Below are 16,046 nucleotides of genomic sequence, written 5' to 3' on the forward strand. Positions count from 1 at the left end.
AAAGTGGGTGGGGGATGGGGGGTGGGGGAAGAGAGAGAGAGAATGGGGTGCTAATTTTGATCCTCGGTGATAATGTAAAACAAACGATATTCCTTTCCATTGGCTTGAAATGGGGAAGATTTTGTGATTTCTTTCTACTTGTGTAAGTCTATAATTAGCTCTATCACAGCACAGTGGTTAGTGCTGCTATCTACACAGCTATAGGGACCCAGCTCCAATTCCGGCCTTGGGTGACTATGAAGAGTTTGCACATTCTCCCCTTGTTTGTGTGGGTTTCCTCCTGGTGCTCCAGTTTCCTGCCAAAGCCTGAAGATGTGCTGGTTAGGGGGATTGGCCATGCTAAATTACCTCTTATTGTTCCAAGATGTGCAGGTTAGATGGATGGTAAATGAATGAGGTTACAGGGATAGGTTGAGGGGAGAGAGCCTGGGTAAGAGACTCTGTCAGAGAGTCGATGCATTCTCAATGGGCTGAATGGCCTTTTCTGCAATGTAGGAACTCTCTGATTCAATGAAAATTGTCCTTAACCCAAATCCAGAGCAATTGCAATACTGTTTTATGAGGATAAACGCCATTTAGGAATGATATTTTATCCACAGCTATCACAAAACCTACTAGTTGTGTTATAAGTTGGAGCCTTTTCTTTGCAGAGCTTATTCCAAGGTTGGATGGTTTTTAGGGATGTGTTTTGGAAAATCATGGGGATGTAGCTATTGATTTTCCATTTGTTTAGAAGTTTCACGTTCACCGTCAATTCTTCTGGGTACACTGGTACTGGCCACTCCCAAGATTGGTCTAACTACCATACTCTAGAGCATGCTCGCACTTCCCAATATTTAATCATGTAATAATACAATGCAAGGATGCACCAGTGGGCTTTTGTTCTACTCCAAAATCATGTCTTTCATACTTTTGAGGTGTCTTTTGAACATGGGGTATGTGAAAGATGCTAGAGGATAGCAGAGTTTAGGGATTAACTAGCACAATGGGCTGGATGATAAAGATCAAAGACTCATAGGCAGGGATTTTCAATTTGGGAAATGCTAAACCAGTGGAAGTTGTTGAACACAGGAAGAATATAAATTTAGTACAGAATGTAGGAATTCAAATTTCACAGGAGCTTCAGCAGACATGGATTAAATTTTTGAGATCATTAACCAGCCCTTCAGATCATGGGATAGTTCAAAACTAAAGAGACTTACATTTCTGTATCGCTTCTTACAAGCACAGGCCATCTCAAAGTACACTGCAATAACGGAATGCTGTTGAAGTGTTGTCGTTGAAATGAAGCTGTGCACAGCAAGATCTCACAACTAGCAATGATCAGATGCTCTTTTTCTCCCCATGTTGACCATTGGGCTGGGAGTTTAATTATTGATATGGGCACCTGAGATACTTTCTTGTGCTTCTTTGAGATTGCACCACCAGATCTTTCATGTTCAGTTTAGAGCACAGTAAGAAGTCTCAACACCAGGTTAAAGTCCAACCAATTTATTTGATAGTAAACTCACAAGCTGTCAGGGTCTTAATGCCTCATCCATAAAATGGCACCTCTGACAGTGCAACTCTCGCACAGTACCTCTGCTGAACTGCAGTATCAGCCTAAATTTTTATGCTGAAATCTCTAGAGTGGACCATGAACTCTCAGCTTTTGACTTTCAGGCAAGACTGCTGAGCTATGTTTGGCACATGTCTTCTCCCCATGTTCCTCCCTCCACTTTTGTACATGCTTACGCCTTTGCACATGAATAATTACCACTTAAGGCACAATCTAATGCCACATGTGCTGAGTAGTCATTCATCATGTGTAAACAAATCTTTGCAGCTTATTCAGCTGCAGAAGCCATCACAGGTAGGTATATTGCTGCTCCTGCGCACATGCACATTGGTGCATATTCCAGGAGGTCTTATGAGACAGAAGTAGAAACCTTTGTTGATTTTTCTTTCAGGCCCTAAGGCCACTTGTAACACTTGCACTGAATGAGTGCTGAACTTAGGATCATTTAGTCTGCGTGATTTAATGCCACATAAGATGGTGCCTCAGCTCACTAGGTCACTGGAGGAAGCCCTTAGAGTCCTAATGCAAAACTTGCCTTCAGGATATAGTATCTTGTGAGTTGAATTTATGGCGCGTGGTCTGCAGAGGCAAGACTCTTGATGGACACAACAACATAATTCCCATTCTGTGTTTGCTTCTATTAAAATAAATGTTTCAGACTATAACGAATTGCAGTACTATACCAATTTATGCTAAATGATAAGTCATAAAACCATTTGTTGGAGGAAGTGTAAAGAGTTTGAACGTACAATCGAGATTTGACCAAAGCAAGAACAGAGATTTGCCAGCATTTCAGCCAGAGGCCTCTGCCAAGAACAAGAGAGTTGCCGCAGCTGCTGCTTTACATTCCATGTCCGGATTAACACAGAATGCAGTTTCACACTGTTTCTCTTTCCTGTGGGGTTCAATCACAGCCATTGTTTGTACACAGAAGGTTAGACACACGATAATCACATTGGAAAGGCTGTGGAATTATTCTTGGAGCACGATACAGCTTCTTTGTATTATATATTTGCTGACAAAAGCAAAACTCAGTTTTGTGAGGCGTCCTTCCTTCGAATTCAAACTATTATCACTACATGTTCTGCAAATAAGTTGTACAATTCTGAAGTCTCGTTGAAATCAACAAAGAGGTCTTGGCCCTTTATATTTAGTTTCTGCAAATATTTGTTCAGAGTTATTTTAGGCATTATTATTGCAGCTGTGATCTCATGGGTCTCAGGTCCAACACTCAAATTATGTCCACAAGTTAAAACACAAAAGAAATTATTCACTTCCTGTTTCTTTCTATAAAATTTACAATTTTAGCAAAAAGGGACTAAACAAATTAGCTCATTAGTTTTCCAACAAAATCAGATGATAAGTCTGATATACTAGTATAAAAGTTACATTTTTCAAACCATTTGTTTCCAAGTCAGAGGTCATGGGATTTACTTACTTGGATAATATTATCCATGGGTTGACAGTGTGCATCATTTGGGTTCCAAGTGAAAACCAAAAAAGACCATGACGATGGAATAAAGTTTTTAAAAATCATTTTAATTGGCATTCATAATTCAATAATTTTAATAATTTGAAAAGATAAAAACCTAATTTAAAATGTAGAATTGTTTGGAGTCTTTACTTACTGATGCTCATTTTCATTACTATTTATACATTTACAAGGAAATTGTAAATCATTAACATCTCCGGGGTCATATTTTCCTTCTGAAAATTTTGGACATTGATTCTCTGAAAACAAAACTAGAGTCATGTTTTACACGAGGTATATGAAACATTAGCATTTTTTGGCCAAAAATCATGATTTGAATTTTTATGAGATTGACTTACAAGTGAGTAAGTGTCAGGAACAAGCTGCCAGAAGGAATAGTAGAGATGGGTACAATTTTGTCTTTTAAAAAGCATTTAGACAGTTACATGGGTAATATGGGTATAGAGGGATATGGCCAAATGCAGGCAATTGGGACTAGCTTAGGGGTTTTAAAAAAAAAATAGGGTGGCATGGACAAGTTAGGCTGAAGGGCCTGTTTCTATGCTGTAAACCTCTGAATAGTCCCAGCTACTGAGCTGTTACTTCTGAATTTCTGTTTGCATTTTTCACTTAAATCTTTGAGTTTTGATTATTTTGGAGCAAAAGTGACATGTAGTCATTTGTTCTAACTTAGCTGTTGAAATGGTCTCTGAACATTGTAAGATGTTTAGTCTCATTAACACTTTTGTAACTTTTTAACCACAGGTAACAACTGTTTGTCTCCATTGAATTTGAGTTTTTTATATTCTACACCAAATTAATTCACATTTCCTGACCCATAAAAGCTGTCATTGTAAATCACTGACTCAAGAAGCCCATCCTGTGTTCCATCAAAACATCATACCTTAGCGAGCCTAGAATTTTTGAGAAATCAGATACTCACAATCATCAAAGTAAGCTGAGATCCGTAACGTCACAACTTTTCCTATTTTATATTAGGTAGCCTTTTCAGGGCAGAGAGTAATGGTATGCTAAGTGTCCACCTAAAACAGATGGGAGCCCCATTTTAATGTTGACTTCAGGCAGGAACATGCGCACTATTTCCAGATGTTTGTACAAGATGTTGTTCCTAAATCATTCATTAGGGTTTTTGAGATTGTTAGGTAATAAGTGTATGGAAGGTCATGAAAAGGGCACCCAGATGTTAAAAGTAGTGTTCTTCAGTCACTTTATAATTCTTTATTATCAGTAGTAAGGTTCTTGAGAGATTTTGTGCTAATTGTTTCAAAATAAATTAACTACAGTGCACCACTGTTGGCATGAGGGCTTTCCATGCAAAACCAATCTGAACTATTTGGAAACAGAAGAGAAAGATTAACTGAAGCATACCAAGCAAGGAGAGGCTACCAAAGAAATGCTCTTTGTTTACCTGTTTGTATCCACGCATCTGCAGGTAGAGTTGAGCTTTCTCACTTTGGCATATTGTTCATCATACGGGCACTCCAATTGCTGCCAGGATAACAAGTTAATTAGCACCACAAACAAGATTGCTTGCCTAACTAGAATGTTGAAGTTTCCCTATTCAGGGTATGTCATGGCATGAAGGAGGATATCTAAGGATGGTTGTATCCTGATTGACTCTACCTAGATGCTGCCAACATACCTGCAGTCCTGGCTACATCTACCCGACTGTAACAGTGGGCAATGTTCTTCATAGGGTGCAAGCCAACAAAGAGACAGATGTAGAACTAGGCTATGTCTTGCAAGGACACCTGCAGCTACTACCAAGCTGTTTAGGGCTGTCACGTGCAGGTGACAGCAATGGTCAACTCAGTGTGCAACTTAGTTCTCCCACCTTAAAGGCATGCTACAATGCTGATCTCTGGTAGGTCATTACTTCGTTTAGCATGACCTGTACTTTAGCAGTCCTCTGACAGAAGTTTGAATGTGTTGCTATCAGGTAACTAGACTTTGAGGCCTGAATGCTCAGTGTGTGTGAAAATGCCAGCCGTGGATTGAATCTGTAAGTCCCATTCCCGAACCTGACCCCCACCATTTTCATTGAGGGAAGGGGAAAGAGTCAAGGAGTGTTCTAAATCGTGGATCCGTGGTTCGCAGGGCCAGTGTGCATAGAAATCAGCAGCTGTCTCTATTGGTGTAATTTTGATGAGAAAGCCAAAGTGTGCAGATTGGACCTAGTAGGAGTAGATCTGAACCCAGGGTATCCTTTTGGAGAGGTATAGAATCCCTCTGGATATGGTCCTAGGATGCTTTTTGGAGAGGTCAGGTGCCCTTTGGGATTGTTAGAAATAGACATGAAAGAACTTAAATGCTTTGGCACTGTTAAAGCTGTCCAATAATTGTCAAGCTATCAAAGGTCTGTCAGGATGTCGAAAACTGCTAAAACTCACTGGAATTGTCATCAAATTCAAAGGATCTAATTTGTTGGGTGTTAAATTTTTTAAAAGTTTATTTTTTTAAAAAAGCACACTGGCGATTTCACTCTAACAAATGGTCCAGATAAAGGCTGGTATAAAGACACTTCACCTGAATGCACGAAGCATTCGGAACAAAGTGAATGAGCTGGTGGCGCAGATCAGCACAAATGGGTATGATCTGGTGGCCATTACGGAAACGTGGTTGCAGGGTGACAGGGACTGGGAGCTGAATGTCCAGGGGTATCAAGTGTTTAGGAAGGATAGACGGGAGGAAAAAGGGGGCGGGGTAGCTCTGTTAATTAAGGATAATATCAGGGCGGTAGTAAGGGAAGATATAGGCTCCAAACAGCAAAACGTGGAATCGTTGTGGGTGGAGATAAGGAATAGTAAGGGGAGGAAGACGCTGGTGGGTGTGGTCTATAGGCCCCCAGATAATAACTTTGAGGTGGGGCGGGCTATAAACAAGCAAATAATTGATGCATGCAGAAACAGAACGGCGATAATTATGGGGGATTTTAATCTGCATATTGATTGGATGACCCAAGTCGGACGTGGTGGGCTTGAGGAAGAGTTCTTGGAATGCTGTCGGGATAGTTTCCTTGAACAGTATGTGACGGAACCTATGAGGGAGCGAGCTATCTTAGATCTGGTGTTGTGTAACAAGGCAGGTAGAATTAGGGATCTTTTTGTGAGGGATCCTCTTGGGATGAGTGATCATAGTATGGTTGAATTTTTGATGCAGATGGAAGATGAGAAAGTAGGGACCTGAACCTGTGTCCTCTGTTTGAACAGAGGGGAGCATGATGGGATGAGAGCGGAATTGGCGAATGTGGATTGGGGATGCAGATTGGTTGGTGGGACGGCTGAGGAACAGTGAGGATTTTTAAGGAGATCTTTTTCAGTATTCAGCAGAAATATATTCTGATGGTAAAGAAGGGATGTAGGAGAAGGGATAACCGGCCGTGGTTATCGAAGGAAATAAAGGAGAGTATTAAATTAAAAGCTGATGCGTTCAGAGGGGCTAAAAATAGTGGGCGAGTAGAAGATTGGGAAAGGTTTAAAAATCAATAAAGAATGACTTAGAAGGTGATAAAGAAACGAAAGACAGACCATGAAGCTAACCTAGCACTAAATATAAAAAATGACAGTGAAAGTTTTTACAAATATACGAAGAAGAGGAGGCTGACTAGAGTGAATGTTGAACCATTAGAGGATGAGAGGGGGGATTTAGTGGTGGGAGATGAGGAAATAGCTGAGGCCTTAAATAAGTTTTTTGCCTCGGACTTCACGGAGGAGGACACGAATAGTTTGCCAGATATTAAAGATAGAAGAATGGTAGGAGTTGAGGGCCTGAATGCGATTACTGTCACTAGAGAGGTAGTGCTTGATCGACTAGCAGGACTGATGGTGGACAAGTCCCCAGGACCAGATGGAATGCATCCCAGGGTTCTGAAAGAAATAGCAGAGGTGATAGTGGATGCCTTAGTAATTATTTATCAAAAATCGCTGGACTCCGGGGAAGTGTCAGAAGATTGGAAAACGGCTAATGTTACGCTGCTGTTTAAAAAAGGTAGCCGGCAAAAGGCAGGGAATTATAGGCCGGTTAGTTTAACGTCTGTAGTTGGAAAAATGCTAGAATCCGTCATCAAAGAAGAAATAGCGCGGCACCTAGAAAAGAATGGCTTGATCGAGCAGACGCTGCACGGATTCGTTAAGGGGAAATCATGTTTGACAAATTTATTGGATTTCTATGAGGATGTGACTAGTGCGGTAGACAGAGGGAAACTGGTGGATGTGGTGTTTTTAGATTTCCAAAAGGCGTTTGATAAGGTGCCTCATAAAAGTTTGCTACAGAAGGCTAGGGTGCATGGAGTTGGAGGTAAGGTGTTAGTGTGGATAGAGGATTGGCTGTCTAATAGGAAGCAGAGAGTTGGTATCAATGGGTGCTATTCTGGTTGGCGGTTGGTGATAAGTGGAGTGCCGCAGGGATCAGTGCTGGGGCCTCAACTATGTACCGTTTATATAGATGATCTGGAGGAGGGGGCTGAGTGTAGGGTGACGAAATTTGCTGATGACACGAAGATGAGTAGAAAAGCAAATTGCGTGGAGGGTGTGGAAAGTCTGCAGAGAGATCTGGATAGGCTGAGCGAGTGGATGAGGACATGGCAGATGGAGTATAATGTTAGCAAGAGTGAGGTTATCCACTTTGGCAGAAATAATAGTAGGAGGGATTATTATTTAAAAGGCAAAGCTGCAGCATGCTACAGTGCAGAGGGACCTGGGGGTCCTTGTGCATGAGTCACAAAAACCCAGTCTGCAGGTGCAGCAGGTGATCAAGAAGGCGAATGGAATGTTGGCCTTTATAGCGAGGGGGATAGAATATAAAAGCAGGGAGGTCTTGCTGCAACTGTACAGGGTACTGGTGAGGCCGCAGCTGGAGTACTGTGTGCAGTTTTGGTCGCCGCACTTGTGGAAGGATATGTTGGCCTTGGAGGGAGTGCAGAGGAGGTTCACTAGGCTGATACCGGAGATGAGGGGGTTGGACTATGAAGAGAGACTAAATAGACTGGGTCTGTACTCGTTGGAGTTTAGAAGGATGAGGGGGGATCTTATAGAGACATATAAAATAATGAAGGGGATAGATAGGGTAGAGGTAGAGAGATTCTTCCTGCTTAGAAAGGATAGCAGGACTAGAGGGCACAGCCTTAAGATAAGGGGGGTGCAGTTTAGATCGGAGTTGAGGAGGAACTTCTTCACTCAAAGGGTGGTGAATCTCTGGAATTCTCTGCCCTTTGAAGTGGTGGAGGCTACCTCGCTAAATATATTTCAGTCACGGGTATGTTCTTATGTAAGCCTGAGGGCTTTCATTATAGGGTTTGTGTTGCATGAGTGATTTTTCAACCTTACATTGTCAAAGGGTGTGTGTACCTGTTAAATGAACAGCTTGATTGACAGTTCTAAGTGGTTATAGTTTAGAAATGTCTTCATAAGAGATTAAGTATATTTAAGTAAAATGTTATTTTCATAAGGGATGGGATTAAGAATTTAATGAAATGTTTGTGTTCATAAGAGATTAATTGATGATTTTTAAATCAGTCAGTACTTTTTTGAGTCATATTATCAACAGATGTTATTTTATGTCAGTATAAGCCCTTAGGTTAGTTAATGGTGAATGCTAGTGGAGTTGGCACAGAGGGTAAAGTGTGATGAGTAGGGGGCATTGGTTGACGTGAACTGGCACCAAGTTGACATATGGGCTAAAAGGGCCATAGGAATGAATGGGAGACATGGTATGGGATAGGGGGTCTGGGGGGGTCAATGGGGGTTGACATGGGTATGGGGTTCATGGAGGGTGAGTGTAAGTGCGTATGTTGGCATGTGGGGTCCGTGGGGGTGGGTTCGGATGGTGGTTCTGGGAAAGAATGGAGGGCATAAGGTGGAAAGGGTGGGACAAGTGAGGTATAAGAACATAAGAAATAGGAGCAGGAGTAGGCCATCTAGCCCTTTGAGCCTGACCCGCCATTCAGTAAGATCATGGCTGATCTGTCGTGGCTCAGTTCCATATTCCCGCCCTCTCCCCATAACCCTTAATCCCCTCGCTTATCAAAAACCCATCAACCCGTGTCTTAAAAATATTTAGCGAGGCAGCCTCCACCACTTCAACGGGCAGAGAATTCCAGAGATTCACCACCCTTTGAGTGAAGAAGTTCCTCCTCAACTCTGTTCTAAACCACCCCCCCCCTTTATCTTGAGGCTGTGCCCCCTAGTCCTGTTGTCCTTTCTGAGCGGGAATAGTCTCTCCACCTCTATCCTATCCATCCCATTCATCATCATATATGTCTCAATGAGATCTCCCCTCATTCTTCTAAACTCTAACGAGTACAAGCCTAGTTTATTCAGCCTCTCCTCATAGCTCAACACCCTCAACTCCGGTGTCAGCCTAGTAAACCTCCTCTGCACTCCCTCCAAGGCCAAAATATCCTTGCGTAAGTACGGCGACCAAAACTGCACACAGTACTCCAGCTGCGGCCTCACCAATGCCCTATACAGCCGCAGCAAGACCTCCCTACTTTTATATTCAATGCCCCTCGCTATGAAGGCCAGCATCCCATTCGCCTTCCTGACCACCTGCTGCACCTGCAGGCTGGGTTTTTGCGACTCATGCACAAGGACCCCAAGGTCCCTCTGCACCGTCGCCTGCTGCAGTTTTTCGCCACGTAAGTAATAGTCTTTCCTACCATTCTTCCTACCAAAGTGGACCACCTCGCACTTGCCAACATTAAATTCCATTTGCCATTTCCTGGCCCATTCGCCCAGCCTGTCTAGATCCTTCTGCAGACTCTCCACACCCTCCGCGCAATTTGCCGTTCCACCAATCTTGGTGTCATCAGCAAATTTCGACACCATACACTCGGTTCCCTCCTCCAGATCATCTATATAACTGGTAAATAGCTGAGGCCCCAGCACCGACCCCTGGGGCACTCCACTAGTCACCAACCGCCAAAGGTGGGTGAGGGTGTCAAGGGCTGGAGAGGGTTTTTTTTTCAATCTTATACACAGTGCTAGAGCACAGGCCTTAATTTCAGCCAGCTTGTCTCTGCACCCAATAACCTCTGCACTTGTTCCAGAGGGCCAAGTCCATCTTCTAATCCAGCCTCCCCGCTCCAAGCCTCCTCACACCCCTGGAATGGAAATCCTGACTTTAGGTTTCTTTTTCCCAGGTTGGGTTCTCAAAATTCTGAGGACCACGTACCAACTGACTTAAAAACAACTCGTTCCCTGCTGCCTTCAGACGTTTGTAAGGACCTACCTCACACTAAGTTGATCTTTCTCTACACCCTAGCTAAGACTACAACAGTTCATTCTGCACCTTCTTTCCTTCTCTGTGAACAGTGTGTATAGTTGGCTGTATAGCAGCACACAAATGCTGTCACCAGTAAGAGACACTAATCACTGCCCCTTGACATTCAATGGTGTAACCATCACTGAACCCCTGACTGCCAACGTCCTTGGGGTTACCATTGACCAGAAACTCAACTGGACTCGCCACATAAACATAGTGGCTACAAGAGCTGGTCAGTGGCTAGGAATACTGCGGCGAGTAGCTCACCTCCTGACTGTCCAAAGCCTGTCCACTATCTATTACACACAAATCTGGAGTGTGATGGAATACTCCCCACTTGCCTGGATGGGTGCATCTCCAGCAATACTCAAGAAGCTTGACACCATTCGTGACAAAGCAGCCCACTTGATTGACACCCACATTCACGAATAACCACTCCCTCCACCAGCGCTGCTCAGTAGCAGCAATGCGTACTATCTACAAGATGCACTGCAGCAGTTCACCAGTGATCCTTAGACAGCACCTTCCAAATCCATGACTTCTTCCATCTGGAAGGCCAAGAACCGCAGTACATGGTAACAATACCGCCACCTGCAAGTTCTCCCCCACATCGCTCACCATCCTGAGTTGGAAATATATCAATGCTCCCTCACAGTCACTGGGTCAAAATCCTGGAATTCCCTCCCTGACGGCATTATGGGTCAACCCACAGCACATGGACTGCAGCAATTCAAGAAGGCAGCTCACCACCACCACCTCGAGGGCAACCAGGAATGGGCAATAAACGCTGGCCAGCCAGTGACATCATGTACCACAATTGAATAAAGAAGAATCCAGCCTGAGTGTTTTTTGTGTGCATTTTGCTTGTCACTTGTTTCCTTCCCGTCAGTTTTAACAAATGGTGTTAATTGGTTGAAAGACTTCTAAAGCCTTTTTAGAGGCTTTTAATATTTTTGTCACTATGATGTTGCATTTTCATTAAGCCCATCCCTTCAACTCTAACTTACTTGGATTTTTTTTTTTTGCTGCCTGCATCCATACAGATCTGTGCTTGCAACTCTGCATAATAATATTAAACTAATCTCAGAAATTTAAACTAAATTGTTAACTTCCATTCACGTCACTGCAAAATGCTTCCCTATGCTTTCCCATGGAAATGCACCAATGCTAGCGAATTTAGTCAGTCTTGAGGCTTTGTAGTCATTTTCGTAATTGCTCAATATAATTTGTATAAACACAGCAGCATACTGACCCCAATCATTTGCTACCATATGGTGGTACTCGCATTCTTCACTAAGCATGAATGACTACTTCAGCAACTCCACAACCAGTAACTGATCGTTCAGGCACAATGGTGCTGTTCTTCTGAACCCTCTCCTCACAGTTCTCTGCTTCAAAATCTCTTGTCACTGCATCAAAAGCCTTACCATAATCTTTGATATAATATGTTTCTCCCAATCTTGAATTTAGCATTCTCCTCTTCTACATGAGAAAGACCTTACAGTATAGAATACTGTTTTGGAAATCCTACTGCAGAAAGGGCATTGTAAGCCAAAAGAGAGTGTGTGCAGCATAGGTTCACGAGGATGATCAAAGGGATGGGAAACTATAGGTGGAGCAGACACTTGAGATACTGGAACTACTTACAGTGGAGCAGAGCTTTTAAGAAAGAAAGATTTGCATTTATGTAGTGCCTTTAAAGACTACCTCCTGCTTGAAAGCGTTTTACAACCAATGGAAACCATTGAAGTGTAATCACTATTGTAATACAGGAAATTAAACTGCAAAGGAAGCAGCAAAAGCCTCCTATCCATTGAGTCTGTCTACACTTGCCTTTGCTTCAGAAAAGCAGCCAGCATAATCAAGTACCCCACGTACCCTGGATGTTCTCTCTTCCACCTTCTGTTGGGAAAAGGATACACAAGTCTGAGGACACGTACCAACTGACTTAAGAACAACTCGTTCCCTATTGCCATCAGACTTTTGAATGGACTCACCTCGCATTAAGTTGATCTTCCTCTACACCCTAGCTAAGACTGTCACATTACATTCTGCACTCTTTCCTTTCCTTCTCTATGAATGGTGTGCCTTATCTGTATAGCGTGCAAGAAATAGTATTTTTCATTGTATACTAACACATATGACAATAATAAATCAAATCAAATTTTGCGCACTGCAAACTCCTGCAAAATGCAATGATAATAATGGCCAGATAGTCTGTTTTTGTGATGTTGATTGAGAATTAAATATTGGCCAGCACACTGCTAATAAACCCTGCCATGGGATCCTTCACATCCATCCCTAGAGGAAGATGGATAAAGAGAGGCAAGGAGAAAAAATATCCAAAATATTGTTAAAAGTATGGATTGGACCTGAATAATTTACTGATAGCTTACTTTCATTCATGATCTGTATTTGAAGGATGATGTAATGTAACTTTTTCAAGCAGTCAGGATGTTTAGCTATGTTACAAGCTTGTCCTTGTCAATTGTGTTTTTTTTAGACAATTTTTTTCCTGATTCGCTCATTGGTTTCCTGAGCCTGCAACAGATGTGTGGCGACTGTTGAAAACGAACAATATTTCAGCTGATCGGTGGTGTGATCTGAAAGCTGCTTGTTTTATTTTTGACTCAGTCATTACTGACTTTGAAACTTCATTTGCCCAAGGTTATGAAAGACTGCAAGCCAATATAATCTAAAATATGATACCAGTTGCTTTCTGCATTTCAACATGGTACATGTCTCTTCCACAAAAGTCAGTTTAACAGTGGAAGCACTTAAGGATTGTGTACCTTTGGGCAGTGAAGAAAATGTGCACAAAGTATTTGTCCTGAGGGGCACTTTGACCTTTGACATTTGCTAGCACTTCTTCATTGGGTAGAAGCAGACTGGGAGGGTGCAAAACAAAGCTGCTGTGTAAGTTAAAAGTTGAATGTAAATGAGGCTCCAGTTAGAGCATGAATACACTGAATGAACAGGCACGCTGTGGCTGTGAGAAGTCAAATTTAGCAGAAACAATTGTTGAATTATTTTCCGTATGGGCAGAGTGGATTGAGCTGCTGCTGACCAAACATCTTCATTTAGAACGTAGCCCTTGCACTCTCCTCTTTCCAGTGTTTGCGGAAGTTTTGCTTTGGTACTGGGTTTATTACAGACTGTAAGTAAGAAAGAACGGAAAACTGAGACTGGATAATCTCTTGAATGAAGTCACAGTTTCTGTATGTGGTGTTCCTGCTGTGTTGCTTTTAAACTGAAGTCTGGCAGTCGAAGCAGCAAGCCAAAATACTCTTGGCTCTAGTAAAATTGCAGCATTTCAACACATTCATCATATAGCTGCTGTTATGAAAGTTTTCCATCATGACTTCTTCAATTGGCAGGTAAACTGTGGTTTCAGACTGATATCTATTGTTTCTAACCAAATCCTTAAATATTTAGCAATCTGTAACAGACTGGCACTGAAACACTATCTGTAGAATGTGAGCAGAGTACTCGAGTGGAGCTTTGTGCTTGTAAGCACGCCTGTCTGTTTGCTAATATACAGAGGAAGTTTTAAATGCATTGAGGGTGTAACTGGAATGCATTTATAGTTGAAGTGTTGAATTTGCAGGCTGCTTGCCGACATCTTTGCCATATGCTTGTAGGATCCGGAGATTTCTGGAAGTGCTTCTTAAAGGTCTCCATATATGTTAGAACAAAGGGTTTTCAGTGTTTTGGAGGCTTGTGTGGTATTGAAATTTGTTTGGTTGCTTTATTCCGGTGAACTAATACTCTTTGCATGATCTGGAGACGCATTGATAGCTCTGTTTTTTAACATGCAGATATACTGAGGCCACATACTGAAGCAGTAACAGCTGAGCACATTCCTGAGGGTAGCTAGGACGTGCTTGGGTCATTGGCAACTTTCCACAAAATTCCTCTATAATACTCCATTTATATTGCAGTAACTGTCTCCGGAGGCGCTCCTGTAATAGAAATGAGGCAGCGTGCGTGACCCCAGAGACAGGCAAGCTCTCCCACGCAGAGTAGTAGGTTCATTCATGTCTGTTCACCTCTCAAACCAGAGGGCCCCAGAAACCCTTTGTGTGAGATAGCAATTTACCATGTAATGTATTTCTCAACCTGTGGAACTGTATTTGCTGTTCATTTTACTGCCTCTTCTGCATCGGGGGAGCAAAATGCAGGTTAGATGGTGTCTTTGTTGAACACCTTCAGTCTGTGTGTAAATGTGATCCTGAGCTCCCTGTTGCTTACAGATTCAATTTTTCATCCCACTCCCTCTCTGCGTCTTTGTAATAATGCAGAAAGCAAATGTAATAATGCAGAAAGCATTGAAGCTTGATATACACACAAGAAGCTGCTCTTTATCTTTCGTGGTATTTTGCAATCCTCAAAACATCTCTGATTGTAGTTAGCTGGCATTTTCAAGGATAAAAGGAGAGAACACACTGTTACTTGGGTCACATTTTAGCACACTACTGACTGGGTGACCTCGACCCTTAGTGTTCCACCCAGCCACTTTTTCATGCTCCTGTTTCTATCTATCCCCATTAGCTACTCATACATTCCCCAATGTTCATATATGTCTCTTATTTACTAATTATGGTCCCGTTTTGTTTCTGACTATCACTTCACGTCATCAAGACCTTTGGTCGCTTAACCTGTTAATTTTTAAATGCTTTTTTTAAATAGCTTCCAGTCCTAAGTGGCATGATGGCACAGTGGGTAGCACTGCTGCCTCACAGTGCCAGGGATCCGGGTTCAACTCCGGCCTTTGGAGCAACTTTGTGTGTGGAGTTGCAAGTTCTCCCAGTGTCTGCGTGGGTTTCCTCTGGGTTCTCCAGATTCCTCCCACAGTCCAAAAGATGTTTGGATTAGTTTGATTGGCCATGCTAAATTGCCCCTTACTGTCACGGGGAACTAGCAGGGTATATACATTGGGTTACAGGTGGAATTGTTGTTGGTGCTGGCTCAATGGGCTGAATGGCCTCCTTCTGTGCTGTAGGGATTCTTTGATTAAAGGAATGGTCTTCGACCTGAAACAGTTTCTAATGGACTTTCTCCATTCTCCGTTTAATGGTATTTCCAGCTATTTCTGTTGACTTTCATTCCTTTCGGTGGGAGTTGGTAATGCCAGAGGTAAATCACGAGGGACTCTGTTTGCTTTTAAATGAGACAGTCTTAATATCACCAAGTTGGCAACAGTGCAATTTTTCTATTATTAATCTATATCCACGTTTGCTGTCCTTGAAGAAAATCTGCTTCAGAGTATAATGAATTGCTTTTAGTCTCCGAGCTTTCCCTGACATGTAAATGGGGTGAATTTGGGACCATAGAGATCTAATTAGATGGAGTATGAGACAGGATATGATCAGAGTAGAGGAAAAGTGAAATCATGTGCACAGGAAGCTTATGAATGGTTGAAATTACAAGAAAAGCTTCTGCTATCAAGAGCTGATTAGAATGAATAAGACAAGAAACCTTTGAGAGGAAGCAAAGTTACATGTCTTAAATAACTTGTTCCAGTCCTGATGCAACTTGCAAGGGGAAACTGTTGAACAAAATTCATGTGAAGACCCTGTGTGTCAATCTGAGTTAAGCAACTGAACTGTATAACTGGATTGAAGAGTTGCAGCGTTTTCATGTTAGAGTTGTACAGTTATTCCTTGTTCAGCAAGAAAACAATGTGCTAAATGAAAATTATTGCCACATAGGAAAACATCTAATAAGGGGAGGCTG

General features: G+C 42.3%; 1 protein-coding gene across 5 annotated transcripts in view; it reads left to right on the top strand.

The window, feature by feature from the left end:
* Positions 1-16,046, top strand: part of tns3 (tensin 3) — a 408,973-nt gene that overhangs the window by 362,794 nt on the left and 30,133 nt on the right. The window lies entirely within an intron of this gene.

Source organism: Carcharhinus amblyrhynchos, chromosome 2 (genome assembly GCF_965287045.1).
Source record: "Carcharhinus amblyrhynchos chromosome 2, sCarAmb.v2.hapA, whole genome shotgun sequence".
NCBI lineage: Eukaryota > Metazoa > Chordata > Chondrichthyes > Carcharhiniformes > Carcharhinidae > Carcharhinus > Carcharhinus amblyrhynchos.